The sequence below is a fragment of the Hippichthys cyanospilos genome, chromosome 7 (assembly GCF_059441005.1).
Source record: "Hippichthys cyanospilos isolate Australia breed blue-spotted pipefish chromosome 7, RoL_Hcya_1.0, whole genome shotgun sequence".
NCBI lineage: Eukaryota > Metazoa > Chordata > Actinopteri > Syngnathiformes > Syngnathidae > Hippichthys > Hippichthys cyanospilos.
In genome coordinates, this window is record NC_142375.1 from 23,136,424 (window position 1) to 23,162,860 (window position 26,437).

Sequence of the window (26,437 nt, forward strand, 5' to 3'; positions counted from 1 at the left end):
CCGTTGCCCAATGCTGACAGCGGCTCTTCCCGCTAGCGCCACATAAAGGTCAGGAGACTCGCAAAATGGCAGATGTCGCTTGGCTAGTCGCTGCCGTGTGCAAAAAAAAAAAAATAAGTACACAAAATGCAGGCTTTACTGCTAAAAACGGAAGAAGCGTCCATTTCATTAGGAAAAAAAAAGACATAACATTTCTTTTATTTCCCCTCGTGATTTCTTCCCAAAACATTTTCTCAAAAAAGAATTGAGAACGAACCTGCGAAACAGGTTTAAAAAAAAATTGAATTGTTTAATCCTAAATCTTATTAAATTATAACAATGCATAAAAAAACGGTAAAAAATACATAAAATAATTACAATCATGCATAATAATCAATATATTATGTAAAGAATAGCAAAAAAACTCACCACTCGCCATATCCGGCCCGCCTAATCAATTTATGTGGGGGGGGGGGGGGGGGGGGCTGAAATCATTTCCAAGTCCACAGGAGCAATAATATTTCTTTTTTTTTTTGCGCATGTTCATTTACTTGAGTTTAGTTTGGGGTCATGCCAAGTGCTTCCTTTGTGATGTCATTGCTAACGACGCGCTAACGTCAGATGCGACAGCCCAAACTGGTATGTCACGTACTCTATGTGTTTTTATATGAGCCGGCATATTAATAAATGATAAAAATGCGTCACAAACTGTAAAAAATACGGTAGAGCGGGTGTCATGTTATATGCCAACAATGTCGCCTTTTGTATCTTGAATTTTCCAACGAGGCATTTTGTAAGCTGAATTTCGTAAGTACAGGTAACACTGTACCTGGTATTGAATTTCCTGACTGCTGAAAAAAAACGTATACAAACGTTTCTTTGGTTATTTATTCATTGATATTTTTGGAACCGATTAAAAGCATTTCCATTTATTCGAATGGGGAAAGATCATTTCGATGTTTTTGAGCAAAGAAATTCCTTTTTTTCCGTGCAAATAACCTGTCAAAGATGACAAAACTAAAGCGGAATCACGTGGAAAAAGTTGATGTCCAAAGTCACAAGGGGGTTTGCTGCAGTTGACTATAATTTTTGGAAGCGGCCTCGGATTGCGACTCGGGAATGTGGCGGCATGCAAATGAAGACGTTTGCCGCTCGCAGATAGGCGGCCGACAATCTGCCGTCAGATGACTTTGCGACGGCTCCGGCCCGTTTGGGGAATGCGGCGGGAGAGACGGAATAATTAAAAAAACACAAATGCAAAAAGCGGGGAGCCGCCGGCGGGAGTGCGGCCGGGCCTAATCGGAGCCGAGCCAGACGCTAGCTTTCACCAAAGCAACTTTTCAAATCATTTCACATGCTCGGCCAAACAACCGAAATACGCGCGTTTTTATTCTTATATTTCACCGACTTCACGCCACCAACGTAATAAAGTAAATACATACTTCTTAGGGCTATTTTTATAGAATTTACTGCCAAAAAAATTATACAATGAACATAGTTATCAATTTCTTCGCAAAAATGAGGCTTTTCCTCTATCGGAATGTGCTGCCACCTAGCGACCGACGTTTGAATTTCAACCTAAATAAACAGGAGGTGGAACAATATAGATTTGCACAAAGTGAAGCGGGGGTGGGCGGGAGGGGGGGGGGGGGGGGGGCTTATAGTATTTGTAGTTGTTCTATTGATTTCTATTGTGTGACTTTCAAGTGTGTCAAGTGTTGAGCATTCACAAGCTACAAAGGCAACGGCGTTAATTACAACAAGCGGCGAGCAAAACTCCTCTGAGGGGCCACTGCTGCTTTTGGATTTCTAATTAACTTCACCAGAGAAATAAAACACACTAATTGCCAAAAAGACACGTGCAGTGAAGATATGCTAATCGCGGCGTCCGTTAATGAGTCCTATGTCATTTTGCAATAACGACGCGCAGCTGGAGACGCGGCAGAGGTGCCGAGCAAAGAGGATGCTCGTTTTTGGGGGGGTGGAATGAGTCAATCGTATTTTTAATTTTTAATTAAAAAAAAAATTAATGGAAGAGATCAGACAAAAAAAAAAAAATGAAGAAAATGCATTAAATGGGTGGTTCTCAAACGTTTTACAAGGTCTACCTGTAAGAAAAAAAAGTCAACCAAGTCAGGTAAGTCCATTTTAATAATGCCTCGACTGAAAACGTCCCGTTTCAAAAACTCTGCCGGAACAGTCATTGGAAATTTAAACTGAACAAAAATAATGTTTGATTATTGCAAAGTGGAAAAGACATACCGCAGCAGTACATCCCAAAAAAAAAAAATACTCAACACTCTTGTCTTGGTGCATCACCTAGTGGCCGAAAGGCTTAAAAACACTTTGATTTACGTGTCAGCGGGCTTTCATTGAAGACAATATTAGCACAGTCCCAAAATAAAGCAAAAAAATTTCAGAAAAATCACTACCATATTGTTCTACTGTGTTATCCGAAAATATAATCTGCCACTACAAATGACCTCTACTCCAGCTTGGTGTTTTAATTTTAACCACTAGGGGGCAGCACAGTTTCCTAGTAACAAAATAGGAGAAGAAGAACAGGAAGTTACTGACCCCGTGATGGTAGAATGGACTCAAAGCGGACATGTTTGCATTCAAACTCAATCACAAATGTTAAAAAAATGATGTAAATGTTTAAAACAAACCATTTTATGGTTCATGGAAAATGGAACACGACTGAAATGAACTTAGTTTAAAAGAAAAAAATGCATACCCCAAACTCCATTACTTGTCTTGGTACACCACCTAGTGGCCCAACGGCTTAAAAACACTAATTTAAAAGTCAGCTGGCTTTCATGAACTACAATAGCATAGTCCCCCCAAAAAGGATGAAAAAACAATCAAAAGCACTAACGTTTTACACTACTGTATTATTCGAAAACATAACCTGTCACTTTTCTAGTCAAAAGAAAAGAAGAAGAAGAACAGGAAGTTACTGACCTCATAGTGGATAAATGGTCTCAAAGTGGGCATATTTTTACAAAGGGAGACAGTTACTCATATCAGAAGCTTTTATCAGTACCGATATCATCCCGATACCTGGTGTCGGTACTCGCCCATCACGAACAAACCGCTTTTAAAGCCGAAATGTAAATGCATTGAATTTAAAAGTTAAACACTACTGAACTGAACTTGGTTAGTTCTTTCACATAGCACAAAGAGAAACTTTTTTACAATGACTGCTTTAGAAGCGCGTTTGCGTGTGCGTGCGCTTGCGTGCGACCGTATGAAATTGACATCGAAGCCGGCGTTTCCTCTATCCATCCTGCTCGCCTTTCCTACCTTTTCTTTTTTTTTTTTTTTTTTTTAATTTAAATGTATTGTATATCTGTGGGCGTACGCTTAACCCAGAGAAAATTGAGTTCTCCTATTCATTTATTCATTAATTCTTTAATTAAATTGCAATAACGCCCGGTGTATCCGTGTCCCTCGCAGCCGGTCTGACTTATAATTAAAATAACTGCCACTTATTACCTGATATGGCGAGAGGTGCGCGTGTGTGAGAGTGTGTGTCATTTGCCCTCTCGCCATGACAATTATAGCTGCCTTAATGGAAATGGTGCTGAATAATATACAGTACGCCGCACGGATTCCATTTAATGCCTCCCTTACGGCCAAGTAGCGAGATCGGGGGGAGGGCGCCGGGGAAATTATTCATTTCCTTTGGCTGAGCGAGGAGCATATTTCCTCAAATCGTGGATGTTTATTTACGCAACTGCAGAGCGACGTCGGTGTTTTAGGACTGATTCAAGATCCTGGAGCAATTCAATGACCTTGGTTGAAAAAAAAAAAATGCTCAAGGCATATTATAACCTCTATGGATGGTGGGCCGCAAATGGCCCCCGGGCTGTAGTTTGGACACCCTTGCTAAAAGTACTTTCGAAATTGTGAAATTTCCATCTTTTTTCTGTTTTGGTACACTTAAATTTATCACCGTATCTGTGCTTCTACAGTTACACCGTAATTGAAACATAACGCAGTAATACGAGCGTAAAAACAAAGGAAACAAAGCCATGTTTACTGTCCTATATGTGAGGGAATGCAGGGGGCGAGAGTGCAATTACCAATTATGTCCACTGGATGGCATAGCGTGCTTTACATGATGGATGTAAGTTGTCATTTATAACTGCCCGCCCTACAACTATAGAAGACAGTTTGATTAAGACATAAATTTCATCTGTCACATACACTCCAAGTAAAACAAAGTATTGAGGTAGAATTTACTAAAATAAGAAAACATCCATTATTAGGGAGTTAAAAAAAACTTCCATCTTGCATTTCCTCGCCATTGGTCATTGGGTCATTGGTTGCTTGAAAGAGTGACCACTTGCAGAGGAAATGCAGCCCAGGAAGCTCTTATCTGCAAGCAATTTCTTCACGTAAAACATATTTAAAAAGTAAAATAACACAAAAAATCTCTTGATTCTAAACATTTCCTTTAACTTTGGTCGGCGAGATTGTGTACAGTACGAGTTTTGATTTTGAAACCAGGACAAAAAAAGGGAGCAACTACAAATAAATCTCTGTTAAAGTCAACTGTGTTACGACTGCAATCAACGCGTCCTCACACAAATTCCATTCAATTTGCAACCGGGCCCCAAATAACCTATTTTATGTTAAACTCCCTGATTATGGATCAAATTTGAAATTCCTTCTGGGTCACGCAGGTCCTCATTAGAGCAAAAACAACAACACAGCCGTCTCCCAACATCTCCCGCTTCTTTTTTTTTCTTCATCCCACCGCGCCCATGCTTCCACATCAAAGGCAAGCATTAGCATAGCGCGAGACGACGAGGACAGCGCGCCAACCTTGTTTAGCGCCCGGCCGACATTTAAGGGAAGAAAGCGTTGAAGCTTCTCTGCCACAAGAATGGCCGAGCGTTTAAAGCGTGAATGAGTGCGCCATTAAGTGTCATTTATCACGTACGCGTTAAGTGCTGCTTCAGTGCGATGCGGGATCAGTCATGTGACTTGGACTGAGGAAATAATATGCACACATGTATAGTTTTATTTATATATATATATATATATATATATATATGTGTGCGTGTAGTCTGTTTCAATGTTTTTTCATCGCGTACATTTGATGTATCAAGGACTCCGAAACGTCTTTCATGTTGACGAAAAGGCGCAGCTCCAGTCGAGCAAGTGACCTGCGCCCCCAGGGAAGTGAGAAGGCCCTCTCAGCTTTTGAGTGGATTTCCTTCCCCGGAGAGTTAGGCCGTCTTTTTACCAGCTCACACTGTCGGAGAATCCTGATCCTATCGCCTCCCACGCTGTCGAAAAAAGAGGGGACTAGAGGGATCCATTTGGTTCTGCATTTGAATCGCGAGGAACGATCAGGTTACGCTCAGGGTTGCTCTTCAATATGGCTACGAACGATCGCTTGGCTGCGTTTTTCGAGAGCCTGCTGAAAACGTTGCGGAATGAAAAACAAAGAAGAATGATTAACATATAGAAAGTAAAGAACGAAAAGAACGAGAGAAAGAAAGAAAGAAGGAAAGAAGGAAAGAAAGAAAGAAGAAAGAAAAAAGAAAGAACGAAAGAAAGAAAGAACGAAAGAAAGAAAGAAGGAAAGAAAGAAAGAAAGAAAGAAAGAAAGAAAATAAGAGTCAATGAATGTGAAAAAATGAAGAAAAAAAAGAGTTGAAGAAAAAGAATTGAAGAAATTCAAAAAGAGAAAACTAAGAGAAAAGGGCAAATTGGAGAAAGAAAGACGAAAGAAAAAGAGAGAACGAAAGAAAGAAAAATCAACTAAATAAAGAAAGAAAGAAAAAAGAAAGATAAACTTAAAAAAGAAAGAAAATAGAATTAATGAAAACAGTAGGTGGAAGAAACAGAAAAAGAAAGAAAGAATTAAAGAAAAGAGAAAAGGAAGAAAAAAAGCAAAAAAGACAAAAAAAGAACAAAAGAAAGCAAGCAAGAACGAAAGGACGAAAAAAGAAAGAAAAATTAAAATAGAAGGAAAAAAAACAAAGAAAAAAAACAATGAAAAAGAAAAAATAAAAGAAGAAAAAAGTACAAGAAAGAAAGAGAAAGAAAAAGAAAGAAAGAAAGAAAGACGAAATTGAGAAGTAGAGTAGAGCTCCAACCGGCGCCAGACCAAATCATCGCTAACGTTTCCGGCAAACGTGTCTTTGACGCTTCGGAAAACGAATACGAGACCTCGCGGCTCTTTGATCAATCTCAAATGAAAATCCTTTCAAAAACGACTCACGTTCCAAAGCATCGACTTCATTTGTTCTTTTTTTGCTAACTCCGAAGTTGAGTCACAAGCACAGATGCTAACTCTGATTTTGGCTAATTCCGCTACCATCTGCGCTCTCACCAGGCAAGAACGGCCTCTGAACTTTTTTCCCCCTGAGCGGACGCGCGGCGGTTTGTGCAGGCGGCCCGCAGGCTGTTCTCCACGGACCTGTTCAAGCGTCCAAAGAAAACCCGAACTGTTTTACATCCTCCTCGGATGCCTTTAATGCGCGGGTGCTCTTGCTTTAAAAAAAAACGCCCGCATTAAAGCCGATGTCCCGTAACAAAAAGGAAAACCATGAAAAATGCACATACCTTGTTTTAATTACTACTGCAGTGGAGCTTTTGTATAAAATCCTACATTAAAAAAACATACATAAACTGATCCTTATTGCTTTTTGTACGTGCAGCTGCTCAGAGGAAGTCAACCCAGAAATTTTACTTGACGCTGGTATGTGATGAAAACAGTATACGAATTAAGCGGAGCAATTCATTTATTTTTCTATTCGTCTCGGGGCGGCCATTTTGCCGCTTGCCGTCAAGGGAAAATGACATCGTTCAGGTAACAACCGATGACGGCTCACCTCTTTTACTCGATTTAAATAAGCCCGTTGACTGGATGAGAAAATAAAAACACAAGCAAAACGGAGCCAAAACATCACACAACACAACACAAGGTTTCGCGAATGGCTGATTCCGATAATACCGAGCCGCAGTTTGCCTTGAGGCGGCGGGCAATAAGGCATCACTAATCAAACTTCCACCGACCATGAAGAAATCGCGCGGCGGCGTCTTTGATTACGACTATCGATGTTCATGTAAGCTTGAGTTTGATTTGGGCTTCCGTGACCAACTTCTACTGGCAGCTTACCAATAATCAATTACCCGTGCGCCGTTAATCGGAAGCCGACATGTTTCCGCCTCACCTTCAGGACGTTTTCTTATTCTTGCTATTACTTCCTATAAGGAGCTTCTGTTTAATATACGCTACGCGCCGTCTCCAAAAAGTTATAGTCGGATTGAATTTTTGCACCAGGTTGAACCTGGGGTCAAGGACGGCGTAATTGGATTTGGGGGTATATCTACCAGTGCATCAAATACGCATTTTCTATTGTTATTCATGTCACAAAATATGCTTCTTGAGTCAAAACAGTTGCAAGAATCTGCGTTTGAGAAAAATAGCGAGGTCACTTGTCGCTAGGCAGAGTTCATAGGGCGAAAAAGACTTAAACCTGCAGTTTAACCCCCATTTTTGAAAAAAATGCATCTAATGTCAAAATAGTTTAAAACTTAGTCTGAGACATCCTCAAAAAAATTCAAGGTCATTTGTTGTTAGCGTAATGAATCCTACAAAACATTTTGGGGTCACCTGTTGCTAAGCAGAGTTCTTATGGCGCAATATAACCTGCCCCATAAAGTAACGAGTCTTACAATTTCAAATTCAGCTTAAAAAAAAACAAAAAACAATGAAAAATATTTCTCTAATGTTAGAACATTAGCAAGAATTGGCGTTTGAAAGATGGGGTGAAATATTGAGGTCACCTGTTGCCAGGCAGACTTCATGGGCCGCAAAAGTTCTACCTGCAAGATTTTATTTTTAAAAAAATGCATCTAATGTCAGAATTAAGCAAGAACAAAACAAAATGAAAAAATCTTCGAATGTTAAGACAGTAACAAGAAGTGGCATTTGAAAGATGGGAGAAATAGCGATGTCACTTGTTGCTAGGTAGAGTTCATACGGCTCAAATGATTTAAACCTACAAAATTTTTCCACAAAACAAAAATAAATCTAAAGTACAGAATAGAAGTGAAAACTCTTAGGTCATATTTTGCCAACACAAAGAATCCAAAAAACATTTTGCGAAAACTATGAGGTCACTTGTCGCTAAGCAAAACTGTTATGACGCAATCGCACCTGCTTCATAAGGCAAACCGCCGTATGATTTCAAATTAATTTGGAAGAACAAAAAATGCGAAAAATATTCCTCTAACGTCAAAACAGTACAAAATACAATTTGAAAGATAGTTCGCGAGAATTATGAGGTCAACAAGAAAAAAAGAAGAAAACAACCGATCAACGGGATTGATCGTATCAGCGAGATATCGCCCAAAGAAAATATTTTCAAAATTTCCCAGCCCTGTGAGTTTCCGCGTGTCCCGACGCGTTCGTACAGTAAGTGGTCGCAAACGGACAAGACGGAGCTAATGGAAAGTCCGTGTCGTTGACGGACCGACCGCCGCCAGGAGAAGCCACGAGCGCGGGGAAGTGATGACACTGAACGAGTCAGACATTTTTTTTTTTTTTTTTAACCGACGTACATTTTACTGGGGTTTCCCACTTGGGATTCCTGGCTAAAAGCCATCTCTTGGAAGAGGCCATTTCACTTCACGCCCATCCACGCGGAAGACATTCCAATAGTATCATGAAAGATCCATGGAAGGAGCTATTTGTTTAATTTATCGCTTTTCTCAAGTCAACGACCGTTTAAAGGCAACCTTTGATGTAAGTGATAAAAATTTTGAAAAACTTTTCGAATCATTGGGAACACAGAATGCAAATATATCACTCCGTGTCAAAATCAAGGCCAGGGGGCTAAATCTGGCCCGAAACATAATTTCATGAAGCCTGCGACATTATTATTAATTATATAATTAATTATGATTATATTAATTATTACAATGTCAATATGCTGTCCTGACGTCCCTTCTAAATGCTTGGGAGGGAGGTGGAGAGGTTCACCCCGCAGATGTCAAATTTAGCCCATGTCAGGCTCATTTACTGCCATTTAAATTTGGAAATATTCTCAATTATGGACGTATATATATATATATATATATATATATATATATATAAATATATATAAGAGAGAGAGAGAGAGAGAGAGAGAGAGAGAGAGAGAGAGAGAGAGAGAGAGAGAGAGAATGTCAATATGCTGTCCTGACATCCCTTCTAAATGCTTGGGAGGGAGGTGGAGAGGTTCACCCCGCAGATGTCAAATTTAGCCCATGTCAGGCTCATTTACTGCCATTCAAAATTGGAAATATTCTCAATTATGGACGTATATATATATATGAGAGAGAGAGAGAGAGAGAGAGAGAGAGAGAGAGAGAGAGAGAGAGAGAGAGAGAAAACTTTCAGAGGAAAAAGTTTTCTTCCCTCAAGGCAGTTTCACTGCTGTGAAATTTGACAGACATTTCCTTTATGAAAAGACCCCCTAAAAAGTCATCCACTTTGCTTTAAAGCTGCCCTTTAAGCATCTTTTTGGCCAACGTTTTTTTTTTTCCTCAAAAGTCTAGCAGTCCTTTTGACTGTTGCCACCGGTCCCTTGCGGGTCAGAAATGAATAAAGTACCACCGGCAATTTAATGCAGACATAAGGAGCCATAAAATCTCAATGTCACTGCGTACAATACCCTCTATAACTTACCGGTATGGGAATAGGCCTTCATATGCTTCGGCCATTTTATGCATTGCGCCGTATCCATTTATGCACACTTATTCAGCCGATATGAAAGATTGTCATGGAATAAAGCGGCAAGACATACTGTATATTGTCTACGGAAATGTGACAATATGGCGAGGGGCCGTTTGTGAACGCTGAATGTTTGAAGGCTTTAGCCCCGTCCAAGCCGCTTTCATCCGGCTGCCAAAATGCATTAGAATAATCCCCGTTCATGAAAATGTTTCATCCCTTTTTGTCTGTCACTTCACCCGAAAAAAAAAAAAAAAAAACTCTCTGCCGGGTATCCGTCCTTGGGCACAGATACAGAGCTTTTCAAAAATGTGTTTTGTACATAATACACGGTCTTGCCAAATTCTTGTCCGTGTACTTAAATGTGTGCTGAATTGAAAAGCGTCCACGTTTGTCTTTTTTTCGGTTTTAACTGCCCACACTACGCATTCCGATATGATGAAGGCTATTAGTACACAGGTGTGAACTGGATATATAAAGCATTCATTCAGCAAGAGAAGTGCAAAGGTGTTATCTGGTCTTCTGAAGTTGTTTTTCTGTGCTTGTTAACCCGTTTCCCTGGTGTCCGCCAATCAGCTCCCTGCTCTTATTGTTTCATGTCCAGGTGTTCCTTGTTTGTCTCGTCTGTCCGAGTCCTGTTTCCAAGTTTTATTTTTTTGTAGGGTGTGATTCCCGATTTTGATATGTAGACTTTTTGCTTTACTATTACTCACCCTGTTAAATTGTGATTCTTTTGAGCAACCCCCCAAGATTCAGATCGAGGCCCTTTTTTCGGCTATTTTTTTTTTGTAATCAACTTCATGTGTTCCAGTTCATGCTTTTGTCCCCCGTGAAGGTGTCCCGTCAGTGTGATTGTCTCTACCAGGCCTTGTTAACCTGCTTCTTCGGTGCCCGCCAATCAGCTCCCTGCTCCTATCGTTTCATGCCCAGGTGTTCCTTGTATGCCCAGTCAGTTTTGAGTAAATTTAGTTTCCTTTCCGTGCTTGTCAGATCATTGTGGAAGTGTCTGTTTGGGTCTCTGCCACCTATTTTTTGTTGTTCCCATGCCCATTTGTCCAAGTCCTATTTCCGAGTTTTTTTGACGGTCCAGGTTTTGATGTGTTACTTTGTTGACTCTTTATTTAGCTATTCCTCCCCCCCTATTAAATTTTAGCCAAACCAGGCCTCCGGATTCAGATTGACATTTTTTTCGTCTGATTTTTTTTTTTTTAGCAGTAACAACATACGAGCAAATTCAGCTAACAAACGACTACCCGGAATCTAATAAGTCCGAGGAGCGTCTGTATGCGGTAGGCAGTATAAAATTCCATCCCTATACTTGTCTACTCCTATTTACATTATGCATGTGTTGATCCATTCACATACCTGCATAATGTAACATCCTTGTAATCCACAAAAATTGCAGGCCCTCTCCATTCACATATCTGTGCGACATGGGCCCGGCAGATGATAACCTAATTTAAACGCCTCTATTACATTAGATTCCCGATAGGTCGCAAAGTAAATACGGCCTGAGCCGATCAATTTGTCCTCCGACCAGGCAAGAAGCAATAACTCCACAGCCGACGGCTGCATTTAACAGCCGGGCTCAAAAAGCCCCCCCCCCTCCCCCAGCACGTACCCATTCCTGCTTACGGGTGGCCGGCACCACTCGCCACGCGACACTTTAGTGCACATGGCAGATAAGAGAAACCAAATTATGTGTGCGGCGGTCATATTAGATTGTACAGCAGCGTTTGATGGTATTTAGCGCCAGCGACTGGTCTCCGATCAGTTCACCAGGGAAGTCTTTTTTAAAAGGAGGACTAAGTAGTGTGGTGTGCCTCAAGGAAGACATCTAAGTACGCTCGTGTTGGAGGTTAAATTGAAAGTGAAAAATAAGAGAAATTCCAGGCCAAAAACTGAAAAACGAAAAATACGAAAAATAGCATGTCGGCATCTTCGTGGCACCGTGACGCCGACCAATACTGGACCAGCGTCTTAGTGACACATTGCAGCGCAGGCAGTTTGACGCGGCCAGAAAAGAAGAGCAATTACCTAAAAACTGCCTGAAGAGGGAGGCAAAACAACATAAACACAGCCAACTCCACAGGTCATGACAGTAAAGAGGGGACGAAAAAATGTCGCAGTCCACGTCTTAAAGTAGAAAAAACGTAAGGCAGGAATGTCGTATTTAATTTTGGTACTTTTTTACCTAAAGGTAGGCACTTTACTATCTAAACTGTTTACTTTATTACTGAAATAATCAATTACTTTATTCATTTAAGAAGTTATAATACTAAAACTTTGTACTGTATGTAAAATAATTATTTGCTTTGGTACTTACTTATGTACCAAAGTGATCAATTACAGTACTTTAGTACTTCATTCATTAAGGTACAATTCCTTTAAACACTAATTACTTTTGGTATTTTTGTACCTAAAGGTATGCACTTCACGAACTATATTGATTACTTTATTACTGAAATAAATCGATTACTTCATTAATATTATTAGTTAAAATAGGTCATTACATACCCACAAAGGTAAATTTAACCACTTTATACCCTAGTTATCTGAAGAAAAAAAAAACTGCTAGTGTCAACAATCAAACTTCTTTATTACTTTTTTAAACAGGCCAATGTATTTTTAGCATACGCCACGGGCCACAAAAATGTGGACGGCGGACCGCAGATGGCCCCCGGGCCGTAGTTTGGACACGTCTTATATAGTCGCGCAAAAACTTGACCATTGAAATTCACGCTGAATGCGAACACAACATGAGTAATCTGCCTTCGCCGCACCAAGCCATCGTTTGCCTCATGAGAATGCCGAACAACATGCGAGAACGCAAGACGGGAAGCTAGGCGGGGGAGCCGTTGCAACCCATGCGGTGAAAAACCCAAACGTGCGCGGGAAACACCTCTATTTATAGCTCTCGGCTTCTTCGGGCAGACAGGAAGGCGCGTGAGCTGAATGATTGTGGGCGTAAAAGGAAGGAGGAGGAAAGTAAATAAACAAACACGTGTACTCGGAGCTGGACCACATTCGTACGTTTAGCAACTTATTCATCAGTGTTGTAAGGGGAAATCACGGACGTCAACAGCACTAACCTAAAATCAAGATCAGTTAAGCATCCCTCAAAATGTTTTAATTATTCTGAAAATGTATTATAGGGCGCCTGTTGCTAGCAATTAGCGGGAGCTACAACCCGACCAAAGGGTAAAAGCACAACGGGGTCTCGCTTGATGTTCCTGAGGAAGAAGATAGCAGCATGGACTCGTAAACTGCATTCCTCACAATCATAAACAGATTTTTTACATTGTTGCCAAATGTCTCCCCCAACCCTTTAGGGCAGCAATGGCTTTAGTACCTAAGGCCAACCCAAATGAATAAATGAGGAGCAAAAGGAATCTGTAACCAGACTGGAAGGAGATCTGAGAGGGTCAAGTCCCTGTCCACTCTCCTCGCGAGAAAAAGAACCTAGTTATCTTCCTTCCTGTTTGTTAAATGTTCTAGGTTGCCTGAACCTGACAGAAATGTGTCATAAAACACCTGTTTTTAACGTTTGTATTTTTTTAAATCTAAATACCCAATTACAAAAAAATTGAATTACAAACGATTGGTTATAGTATTACAAGGTTGTCTCTCGCGCCACAGATGCTAACATATTGAAAATGGCATGCTAATGCTAATGGATAGCATTGTAAATGAGTTTTTTTAGATGCTTGAACACAAATGTGTACTTACACGTGTTGACACGTAATATCACAATATTCACAGGCATATATTTATATACATTACATATACAAATAAAAACACTTACAGTAGTCGTAAAAGTCTTTTCTTCTTTTGTGCCTGCCGGCATGGCTGTAATCTACTGCCTCCAGGTGGTCAGTTGGGCACACTACAAGAAGCAGCGCAGTGAAATGAATTACAGCATTAAAACATGCTCTTAAAATATCTACTATTTTTGCACAAAATGTAGCATACAACATGTAAAATGTAACAATGCTTCATTTTCATATTCAAAACAGGCATGAAATTAACAGGCATAACATGCTCCTCAAACTACTAAATTGCTTCTCAAATGAAGTGATTGATTAGCAAAACTGCTCCTCAAAAAAAAAAATCTGCAAATGATGTAAACTTATGACTTCCACATTTGAGACGGATGTCTGCTCACATCCAGCCATGGCGCTACTACGTGTGAGGCGCACGTGCCAGTGTGTGCGCCCACATCGACGGGAGTGACAGGCTCGGTGTTGGCGTGCTGTGTGCTGTGAAATATCCTGAAATGGCTCGCCTGCAGGGCTCTGTGCGAGTCGGAAGCAAAACGTGACTCAATGAAGCCAGTCTGGGGAGGGGGGCGTTGTCTCGCATGGGGGGGGGGGGGTCTTTCATAGCGAGACAGAGGAAGAACAATTTGAATGAGAAGCTTTGCCGGAAAAAAAAAAAAATGTGGTGGGGGGGTGCGACCGTGGAGGAGGGCGGGGCTGTTAGCCACACGGGCTAAGCGCATCACGTGCAGCTTTGAAATTGGTCAGTTTGCGTGCCGCTAAAAATAGCACGTGCCATAAATAGACGGGCTGCTTGGCTGAGTGAAGGACAAAATAAACCATATGAGATCTGACTCCGATCCAACGTCACACAAAATAATCCACTAAGGCAAAAGAGAGGGGTTTATTTTTGGATAATGTTGGTTTCCATCAATATCACGGTGTCACCTTTGGACAAAGTCGTCTTCGCGTTGTCAAATTGTTTTTCCACAACCAGATACGTAAAACACCGACATTGCACCAACATTATTTCAACATAAGACACACTCTGATAATTGGAATACTGCACCAACACAACCATAACACGCTTGATGTGGTTACAAGTGCAAAGTACCCCCTGGTGGTTAGTATAAAAGCAGTTCCAACTCAAAATCAATACTTCCATAGTGTCTTTTTCTGCCTCGTTTTGTTTAATGGTGGAGATTTTCGCTTGGTGGCTGGTAAAAAGAAAAAAAAAAAAGGCTAATACGTCACACTGCACCATGAGCCACAGGGAGAAATTGGTCTCAAATGGTTTAAAATTTACGACAGTCACATCATTTTTATTTTATTTTACAGTTATTATATTTTGGTATCCAAGTTTCGTACTGACAATTTTATCTAATAATTCGGCATTTGTATAGAATCATTTGTCATTTTTGCTTGTCGAAAGAACTTTTGGAAATATGGAAGACAGTAAAACATTTGTCCACTAAAAATGCTCATTTTTAATTTTAGATAAGACATTTTGACTTAAACTATGCATTGCAGCTGATCATTTGACTCTGTAAAAAGTTTTAAATGCGAGATTTTATACACATATCTCCCAATTTGCTTTCATAAACGAAGGGGTGTCAAAAGCGCCGTCGTAGCTAGCTAAAACGGCATATTTGAGTAAGCCTTTGTTTGTTAAAACTTGATGATTGTTATAGGAGGAAGTTAAATGTTGCTAGCTGCTAACACAACTGGCATCTAGCGCTGCTAGCGCTACTAGACGCTAATGTTGGAGCTGCCGCTAATTGCTGGCAACAGACGCGGTATGATACAATATCAGTTTATTATTAAGTCTGTTATTAATTAGCATATTAATTTGCATAGTTAGCATTCGAACCAATCACTTGTTACTGCAGTTAGCTTGCCTTCTTCCTGACAGTGTACGCTAAAGAAACGAGTACCCGTGCTACTTGAGTCACTTGGGGGCTCGTTTTATCCTCATCCAGATCCGACCCTGATAGCTGAAATTCAAATGTCGCTTTATGTTGTAATTTGTCACGTTCACGTAGCAGACCTAGCTTGGCACATCGTGCTAGCGAAAGCGCTCGCTATCGCCCCGGTGTTAATTTTATCCAGGTGCTGTGTCGTCTTGACAATTTACCTTTAATTACTGACTAGATCTTTAATGGGGAGATCAATAGTGTAAAAGAACACTGCGATCAATACTCGGAAAGTGTGGGGGGCGAGGGGGAAAAAACAGAGGGCGGTTCGTGCTTAAGTGTTAAGGCAAATAAATTAGTAGCGAAGGCTACGCACGCCTCGCGCGCACTTGTGACCATGCGAGTTTGACTTTCACGGGAACAACCTTCGCCCGATGCTACATTCGCGAATGCTAGGGCTTTATGTGGTGTGAATTTTATTCGGAGTCGTTTGATTCACATAGCTAACTTTTATGAAAACTACGAGCCGAGATTCACAATCACCTTTGGAGTCGTCATTGATAGGCAACGAGTCATCTGCCTGAAATGCGAGTAGCCATTTTACCTTAAACTTCTCAGATTGATAATTTGTCTTTAAGACACATGCTAACTTTAATATTAGCACTGCAAAGCTTCCTTTAGTCTCAAGCTAGCTAGCAGCCCGTTTGTGATAGTGATGTAAAAAAACTATATGCACAGTAAAAGCTGCTCTAACTTGACCCGGATTTTGCTATTTCCGCAAAAATTCTGAGAGTCCGGTCCTGAAGATGTCGACGATTTTATTTTTCATTGTAATGCCACAGTTGCCTAGTGGTAGCAAAAAAATCACAGTGTATACCGTTTAAAATACGGTACTGTTTTAAGGCATTTCACATCAAAGAGAAGGCATTGAAAAACAACATTATGGAGCTGAAATTTCACCCAGATGGTAACAACACCTCAAAGTTCAACATGGCACGACCACTTAGTTATCACGCTAGCAGGAACGCGCCATACTTTGGATAAAATACCTAGAGAATGACGTGGAAGAAAATGACCCAAAAATGGTCAAAATGCTGCTCAAGGGTTAAGCGTGACGGCAAATAAATAAGTTGTGAGTAGTGACTCCCGCCAGGCGTGTAGCTGTGACGATTGGAGGCGGCAGCACGCGCTAGGCTACGCGGCCTACGGCGCCGGCGGCGCATCCGGCGTGGCTAACTGTTGTCTCCGCTGCGAATGTGTTGGGGGAAAGAAAGCAAGAGTGTTGGTGCGTGAAAAATGTGCATTTCAATGAGGAAAACGTGATACAGAAATGGCCAATTATTCTCTAGCCAGCGTCACACAAAAGTGAACTACTGTAAGTCGCGTAATGTTATCTGGATTTTGTATACGAGAGTAACTAGCAATTACATTTGTGACTGACTAAATTCTAGAAGTGTAAATACACTGCAGTGTGTTTTCCCTTTTAGGGCTGCCAAGATCCCTGCTGGACTCGCCACTGCGCGACCATTTGTTTGGCTAACGCGTGCCCAAGTGCGTCTTAAAGCGCTCGCTGAGATCTGTTAGCGGACCAGCATGGACTGTTTAGCATGAAAATGAAATATTCAATTGATTCTCAACAGGAATTATTTAGAACACATTTAATCTCGAGTCAATCTGGGAGCCTGTGGTTATGTTGTTCCTTTAGCTAATGCTATATGCTATTTTGTATGCTGGTTCAACAGCGCTAAAAGTGGTGAAAATTATCTGTAACCAGACCGGAAGGAGATCTGAGAAGGTCAGGTTCCTGTCTGCTCTCCTCGCGACAAAAAAATACAAACCTAGTTGTCTTCCTTCCTGTTTGTTGTTTATTAAACGTTCTAGTAGCCTGAACCTAGCCGCCCCTCGGAAAGAGAACGTGTTTCAGCCCCCCTCGCACTAGGAGTAAAACTATAAATAAGATCATTATATATACTTCAAAAAATCTATAAGTATACCTAAAATTGTATACCTTTTGTATCCCTTTGTATCCCTAACAGCAAAACAAATTAAATTCACTGGAGGAATCTACTGTAGGCCATACACGTAGTCAAACATGCACGCACTTGTTTTTTTTTTTTTTTTTAGCTAACAAGATTTAATCTACCGTGTATTAAGATAAAAGTCTAAAACGACGACATTTTTTTATAAGTTCAGTCATAACTATACTCCGTCATGACTACTTTAACCAATATGAAAAATTACAAAATGCTAGACCCTCAAGACCGAAGAACAAATTAATTGCGTATCTCGAGCTACCACTGTATATTAAGATAAAATTATCATTTTTTTTAACGCTAAAAGAAGGACCCTTTTTATAACTACGCTTCTTTAGGACCAACGTAGACCGTTCCGAAAAATGTCACAAAATCCTAGCATATCGGGACGGATTGCGAATGAATGGAGAAGAACGAGTCATACGACCTACCCCAAGGACATACGTGATTGAACGCATTTTTTTCTTTTTTTTTTTTTTGGGGGGGGGGGGGGGGGGGGGGGGGGAGATCAGAGCGAGGTCCAAGTAACCAGCGGCGCTGAACCCGAGGCGCTTGTCGTTGCTAACAAATGGCGCCAAGGCGCTGGAGCGCGTACTCGCTGAGGGATGACCGAGGAGATTGAGCGGGCGATCTTATGAAAAAGGATGAAGCTGGAGATGCAATGTTGAGCACAGTGGGCGGTACAAGCATCCGTCAGCACCCATTCGCTTTGCCCTTCGCTTGTTGGTCTGACAGGGGTCCCCACACGGCCATCAATCTACCCTGATGGTCTTCGGCAAGCTAAACTACAGAAGAACCTATGAGAAGAGCTGTATTTTTTGCCGTCATTTGCCTTGAAGGCGAAGAAGAAGTTGAGTGGATGTGAGTGAGTGAGTGAGTGAGTGAGTGAGCTTCCTTACGTGGCCATCAATCTACCGGGACGATCTTCTACAAGAGAAACCTACAGACGACCTGTACTTTTGTCGTCATTTTGGTTGAAGAAGTTGAATCACGGCGAGTGAGTTAGTTGACCCTAAAAGACCATCAATCCACCATGATGATCTTCAACGAGATACTGTATACAGAGACCTACAGACGTCTTGTACTTTGTTGATTATTTCGGTTGAAAGTCATATCGCAGTTGAGGGAGTTTTCCCCACAGGGCAATCAATCTACCTACAAAAATATTGTCCACAGACCCCTTTAAAAGAACTGTATTTTTGTAATTCTTCATATTAAAGGTAATTAGGAAGCTGAATTGCAGCGAAATTGCAAGTGACAGGTCCACATAGCCAGCAATCTACCCTGTGGTCTTCATAAAAGCAGCTGAACACCTATTGGAGAAAAAACATAACGTTTTGGGGCGTCATTCTTTGAATTAGAGGTAATTAGGAAGTCGGATTGCAGTACATGAGTGACAATCTCCACATGGCCAACAATCTACCCTGTGGTTTTAGTCAAAACAGCTGTACAGAAATATTCAATGGAAGAACCGTATTTTTTGTAGAGGTGCCATGCCGTCTGAGTTGAAGGCAAAGATGAGGATAAATGTACCTATCTGGTCATTAGCGTGTAGAACCAATTGGTGCTAATTTGGGTGGCGAATCGACTTTTGGAATCGAATGCCAAATCTGAAATTTACCAATATTGGCGCCAGGGAGAAAGTGTTTTGCTAACTGAAAATTGAAAGTTAAAACCCCTGTCACACTGAATTTGCAAATCTACAGTAGATGCTGGACTAAAGAAAATGTCGTATGTTAGCTTAACGCAAGCTACAGTAGCTAGCTAGCGCAACATGGGCCACGCGGATTGACGTTAAAGTTTATGAAAAGTGAAAAACTACCCTGGGATCTTTCTTTAGCCAACGTATAGCGAGAAATCCCGCTCATTTTATAGTAAGCGATTTTAAATGAGAGATGAAAACCTTTCCATAGTTTAGCGTAGCCACGGTGACCGGTGCTGGTACATTATCCTTTCAAAAAGTGAATTTGACGGCTTGTATTTTTTTCGTAATGCCAAATCATCCAGGTTTAAGGTAAAAACTTCCATAAGGGTCTGTAAACGGTACTTCCACTGCGTGTAGTTTTCTGGGCTAGCCTTGCTACTCACGTAGCCCGTTGACCTCGTTTGCGTATCACGCGACAGGTGGTTCTCTCCAACAACAACGCGGCAGCTGAATGGAGCACACATGACCCGATAAAACGTGTACATGTGTGCCTTTTAAATGCGCGACGGAATTATTCATTGTTTGCAGACATGCTTGCTATTTCGGGAAACGCCGGCGCGCTAAAGTTAGCGCTGAGCGGCAGCTTGGTGAAATATTGATGCGCCTCACGCAAAGGATACATTTGATCCTCCCTTCCGGCGACAAGACGCCGCCGCTACGAAGGTATGTCGCATGAATGATACAAGGACCAAGCGCGGGCTCGCTTCGGAAGTCGTCCGTTGATACGATGACGGGCACGTGGATGTCGTTGCTCGTTACGCTTGACAATACTCTTCCCGCACCGTTGGGTCAAAATGAAGCCAAGGCCAAAATGAACCCAAACCGGGTCAAAAATTTAAAAAAAACAACTCAATTTGGGGTCATTTATTTACAGAGGTGAGCAACTGAATTTTTGTTTGCTAGTGCGCCATTCGGCAGAGCCCCGCCCCCTTTGCGTGATCATCGGTCCGTGATTTTTTTGGAACCAGACAAAATTGCAATCTTCCGTCCGTCGGTGTATTTTTGCCTAACGTTCCGCCACCACTAGAGGGCGAAATTTGACCTTTTCTTTTCGAAATCAAAGCCAGCTCATGGGTTTAACCCTAGCCTTTAATACACCATGTTATGACAAGACTGCAATTACCAAGCATGTCCACTGGATGGCATTATCTTATTTGACATGATACTCAAATGATGGATGTCTGTCCTCATTTATAACTGCCTGCAGTACAACTATAGAAGACGGTTTCATTACCATTTGTCTAAATTTGTCCAAATATCATCACATACACTATAAGTAAACTAAAGTATTGCTGAGGTTGAACTGACTAGAAAACGTCTTTAATTAGGGAATTAAAAAACTTCTATCTTGCATTTCCTGGGCAAGAAATAAAGTCTTTTTTTTGTTTAAATTACACACTAACAGACACTTACACAGATATACACACACATTCCCTGCAACGTGTGCCAATTTAAGATGATAAACATCTACGGGCATAACGTGGAGATGCGTCAAAGTAATACATGCAGATGTAGCTCAGAGTCGGCACACGTAATTAACTTCACGACACACTTAAAGGTTAACACGCGTGTGCATTTTGCTCGCTAATAGCTAACAACACCATGATAACCTGCTGACAACCACCGCATTCATGTGGCAGTGATAAAATGACCTAAAAAACTGTTTGAAAACTAACATGTAAATTTTCCAATACGAGTATAAATGAAATCAAAATAAACATGAATTTATGTCAATATGATAAAAAAAAAATCTTGATGAAAAAATGTTCTTTTCAGTCAATATTTGTATACTTAACGCAGTATTATAATTACCTAAGGCATAACACACTCCCGCTAGTGTGGTAACTTTGAAATCTGGGTGAAATTTCAGCTCCCTAGCGCCTTCTTTCAATGCGTTCCCTTTTATGTAAAGATCAAAGAATTGGACAAAATAACCTACAAGTGTAAATCTAGCAAAAACACATTACATCTGTAAAAAAAGAAAAGTAATAATAGAAAGACGCATAATAGTAACAGCAGCAATGAACGCCGTTTGAATTGGAAAAAATCGGCTCTGTATTTCAAAGAGGCGCGTTCATCCGAGTGATCGAAATTAAATGCTTCCAATTGAAAATCTTGTTTTTTTATACTATCCTTGAATGGTATCGGACGCTAAGTATCGCGATAAGTGTCAAATAATCTGAGTGAGAGATGTACAATACCTCGTAAAATGTCAAAATATTAGAAACAGCGGGGCGTCATTAGCAAATCTAACTTTGCGTGTGTGTGTTTATGCATGCGTGCGTGCATGCATGCGTGTGTGTGTGTGTGGGTGCGTGCATGTGTGTGCCCACCAGCTGTCATGTCACCGGGGGCTCAGTGGTGAGCTGGAAAATGGAGGAAACAGCTCAGTGCGCTGTGAGATTTGTAAGCACGCACCAACACACGCGCACACGCACACACACACACACACACACACACACACACACACACACACACACACATTTAATGATGAAACAGTACACACCACTGGGGGCAATGGGCATCAAATGCTACTGCCTCACAATACGAGTCAACACAACACACATCACAAATACACACACAAAACACAATCTACAGGTACGTATCCACAATATGCACTTGCTATTTTATATATATATATATATATATATATATATATATATATAGGCTTCCCTTTCTAGAGGTGGTTGCTACTAGCTAACTTTACTCCTTTTTGTGACTTTTTCGTCCTTCACATCACATCTTCAATGTCAACACACCTGCTACTACAAAAAAAAAAAAAAACATAAGTTGCTGATTAAGGACGCTAATAAACATCTAGTCAATTATGCGGTTATTCTCGGAGACGTCACACGTGTTCAGCGTTAGCGCTAGCCGTGAACCATTTGGGGCAATGGTGAGTTCAAACGCAATCGGGCATTTCAGACGGAAAAAAATGTAAAAGTAAAAAAAGTACTTGCTCTTCTTCTACTTTCAGGGACTCAAAAAGATGCTCTAACATACTATGTAAATTAGAGTACACCTGACAGCCTTGTTATGTTGTCTGTCTACATGTGTTGCTCCACCATTTGTGTTCAAAATTTTGATTGTTGAGAAACTTGGAAATGTTGGACTTCCTTTTTTTTTTCCTCTTCATGAAACACGGTGAAGAAAACCCTCAAACCCAAAGAGATAGAAAAATAAATAAATAGATAAATAAATAAATCATCAGTAAGCGGGTTAGAATATAAAAACAGGAGACAGATTTCACCCTGGAAGAAGAACAGAACAACAAACTCACGCCGAAAAAAAAAAAAAAAAAAAAAAATCTCCTTGGCAGAGGTAAGGGCGAGCGCTTGGCGCTTCCTGCTGTGCCAACGCGTCGGGCGTGCCAGCCAACATGGTGCATTTGGGGATCTGTGCTTTTTAGTTGCATTTTCTGCCTCGGCTGCTTCAATCTTTCCGTGATGCTTATTTATACCCAGCGCAATATTTTTTCGACATATTAAAATAATAATAATAATCGAAGAATTCAAGACTTTTTTGGGGGGGAAAAAATAGATAGCAAGCTACAGAATCCTAGAAACGATTCCGATTCTACACATGTATATTATTTTTACGTTGCACTTTTTAATATGTATGTACAATTTTGATGTTTTTACCTTGGGTTCTAAACGCTTAGCTATTAACATAGGTTTGGATTGCCCATCATACGACCCCAACCGCGGAACGGATGAATCTCCTAACACAGATAGAAAGTTCTTTAAACGAAGCATTGCAATAAACAAATAAGAAAATTCAAAGAACGTTCACCAACCATTGTTGTCTTCAGAGTAAAACTCCCAAGTCAAGTTTGCGTCTTGAGCACCAGCTCAGGTGCTCTAATGAGCGGCCATTTTGCTGGAGGATTCTGGGAGATGTAGTCTTGAGGTGGTGGCGCCGTTTGACCTGCCGATATTCAGTTTGAACTCAACAATAGAAATGATTGTTGTTGTTTTTTTTTGGTAGGTTTGTTGTATCAAAAGTAATAATTATACTGCTATGAAAATAGCAGTGTATTTTATTTTTTTTTTATTTATGAAGTTATTTTATGTATACGTGTATATTTTGTATAAATAGTACTTACTATAATAGTTTAACAATTCTTAATATGAATATACAATTATGATGTTTTTACCTGGGGTTTCACATAATGTTAGAATAATTATTGTTGGAATAGTTGTAGATATAGTGATTATACATTTGCTACAAAATATTAATGCTCGCTGATTAGCATAAGCTAATTAGCTAAATAGCATAAGTTTCAGTAATCATCAGTAATCATCATTCAGTCATCAGTAATCATTTGTATTTGGAAGCAAATTATGTTATGTAATTTTAGAAAAAAATCATTGCTGTGTCTTTAAATGATCTGTTATTGTTTTTTTTTTTTTTTTTTGGGAGGTGGGGGCAAATTCGTGCATCAAATGTACTGGTGGGATCAGTCATAAGTAAGAAATAAGTATCGGTGTTTTTTTTTTTTTGCTTTTTTTTTTTTCACAAAATCACCTACAAAGAAGGTGTCTGTTTTACAAAGCACTGCCCCCGGTGGCCAAAGTTGGCACACCAGAGGGAGAGGCGCAAAGATTTGAGTTGCAGCAAAAAATTGCGGCGCTAAAATGTCACAGCAGTGTACTTGCGCCCTTGAGTGTGCGTGTCTTTGACATGCTCTTGAAATGTCCCGCTGACAGACAGACATCAGCGTTGCACTCGGTCTCGGAGGACGGAGACGTTGAAGACGTCCCGGCTAATGTCTTGTGATAGCGCTCGTGTCCCTACCGATGAAAATTTGTCAGTTTTGCCACGCTTGCTCCCCGCGTGAATATTTTGTCGGAATAGCAGCCGGCAGCGGCGCATTTCCCTCAATCTCCCCGGGATATTTTTTTTATTTTTTTTTCCTATATGTCTTATCGCGCCGCGCCCCCGGCTCGCGTTTCCGCCGGGCGTGGATGGCGAGATGATTGACAGGCCCGGCTTATCCTCTTCCTCTCACGCGCGCACGCTAATCACAGAATCAGCACTTGCTTGATTTCCCGGAGCAGGCTGATTGGAAAGGAAACAAAACAGTGGGAAAAGTACCCCAAAAAAAAAACGGCGGCGAAATTCCGCACGCTGCTTTGCATACAAGAATGCCACTGAAATGCAGCGCATGAAATGTAAACAATACCTTTGCCAAAAAAAGGCAAAATAAACCACCAGTTGACTCCATCTAAAGTGTAAAAACAGAGGTGTCCAAACTAGGGCCCGGGGGCCATTTGCGGCCCGACATTCACATTTCTGTGGCCCGTGGCATGTGTTAAAAATACGTTTTGACATGGCTATTGACATGCTTTTCCATAAAATAATAATAAAAAAAAATCTTACAAAATACTGCAAAATCATTTCAAATTTGATGATTAAATAGTCTAAAAATGTTATGCTAATTTTTTTAATTTTACAAAAATCCTACTACAAATTTGGTGTTTTAATAGTATCAATAGAATAATAATAATAACAATAATAATAATTTCTAAATTAATAACATCAATACATTTTTTTTCTTTCATAATGCTGCAAAATCCTTCCAAATTCAAAGACTAAATAGTCCAAAAAATGCTATGCAATTTTTTTATTTTTACAAAAATCCTACTAAATCTTTCCAATTTTGTCTATCTTTCTTATCTTTTTAACCAAAATCTTACAAAATCTTTATAAATCTGCTGACTTAATAGTATCAATAGAATAATAATTTCTAATTAATGACAGATTTTTTTCTTACAAAATGCTGCAAAATCCTTCCAAATTTAATGACTAAATACTGCAAAAATGCTATGCAATTGTTTTTTTGTTTTTTTTTACAAAAATCCTACTAAATTCTTCTGAATGCGTCAACTTTGTCATATTCGATCCAACTTGCAAAAGTACAAAATGACACAAAATCCTATGAAGGAATTTTGCAAAAATCTGCTTTCCAGCAAAATCTTTCATTGTATCCTAGCATGTTTGCGTACGGCGTCACGACAGAGAAACGAGCAAAGAAGCGGAAGCGGCATCCCGGCGTTCCCCCGCATCATTTTGCGTGTGACATTTGTTGTGGTGTCGACATTGCGCAGCCTCACGTGCAACGCACCGACAGCGCCGGGCGGCGAGCTAAAAATAGAGCCGGCACTTTTTCTTTTTTTTTTTTTGTCGTAATATCCTCTGATTAAATATGCATGAGCTTAACGAGCGGAGCGCGGCCGCCTGCTGACTGACAAGCTTTGTTTGCAAGCTTCACATCGCGTTGTTGTGCTTGGACTTGACGGGGTCGCGGCCCTCCGGGACCAATCGCGTTGGCAGTCGACGCTATGTCATCACGGCGCGTTTTCGTCGCGCCAAACGGCGAGGGCATTGACAAAGTTCCTTCGGTCGCACGTTGTATACTTTTCGAGTATTTTGACCACTTTTGGGACATTTTCTCCCACGTCATTCTCGCGGCGTTTGTGACTTTGTGAACTTTGAGGTTGTCACCAGCCGGGTGAAATTTCAGCTCCCCGCTGTCTTGTTTTGATGCTTTCTCTCCGATGGAAAATGAATTTGAGAAAGTGATCGGACAACAAATCAAAAAAAACAGCGTGCCGCTCAACCATTTGTGTTCCATTGCTTCTGAAACTGTGACTAGCAATTCATGCTATCGTTAGCATGTCAAGGGAATTTTCCATGATGTATTAGCATACAGCTGGCAGGCTGTCCCATTTTTTTTTTCTTCATTTTTTTTGCGCGCGCACGTGTGTAAGCGCAGGACGTGCGGATGAGACATATGTCCCGGCGCAGCACACTCGACGAAGTCCATATGGACACCGGTTGGTGCGCCGCTGTGAACGTGTGCGGGAAATCACTGGGCTGCCAAATACTCAAGCTGCTTCAAAGTCACTTTTCTGTTTCCAGCCCCTCCCCCGAAAATAAGACGGCATAGAGAAAAAGGAAACTTTATTGAGCGCTACCGAAAACTGTTAGCTCGCTAATTGGCTACTTGTAGGACAGATGATGGAGAATAAAAAATATATTACATTTGATGACATCTTTTATGATTTTATGACTTCTTTTATATTTTTTAGCAGTAGTTGTGAATTAATCTAAATGTTTTTTGCATCTGCCCCGTTGATTTGTTTACAATGCTATTGCTAGCAAAGCATTGCTAACGCCGCTAAAGAGCAAACACAATTATGAGAATATAAGTCTTTAAAAAAAAATTCTTGTTTTTTCATTTGAGCAGTAGTTTTAGATGTATCAAATCCTTTTTTTCTGAAAAAGTGGCTAACGTCGAATGC

At 40.6% G+C, this 26,437-nt stretch overlaps 1 long non-coding RNA gene across 1 annotated transcript in view; it reads right to left on the reverse strand.

Moving 5' to 3' along the window:
• LOC148421659 (uncharacterized) overlaps positions 1-22,981 on the reverse strand; it is a 46,836-nt gene extending 23,855 nt beyond the window's left edge. The window contains exons 1-2 of the long non-coding RNA XR_015866146.1: positions 22,927-22,981; positions 13,527-13,607 (exon numbers count right to left, since the gene is read on the reverse strand). This is a non-coding gene — a long non-coding RNA (uncharacterized LOC148421659). The remainder of the gene's footprint in view (positions 1-13,526; positions 13,608-22,926) is intronic.
• Between the last annotated feature and the right edge of the window lie 3,456 nt (positions 22,982-26,437).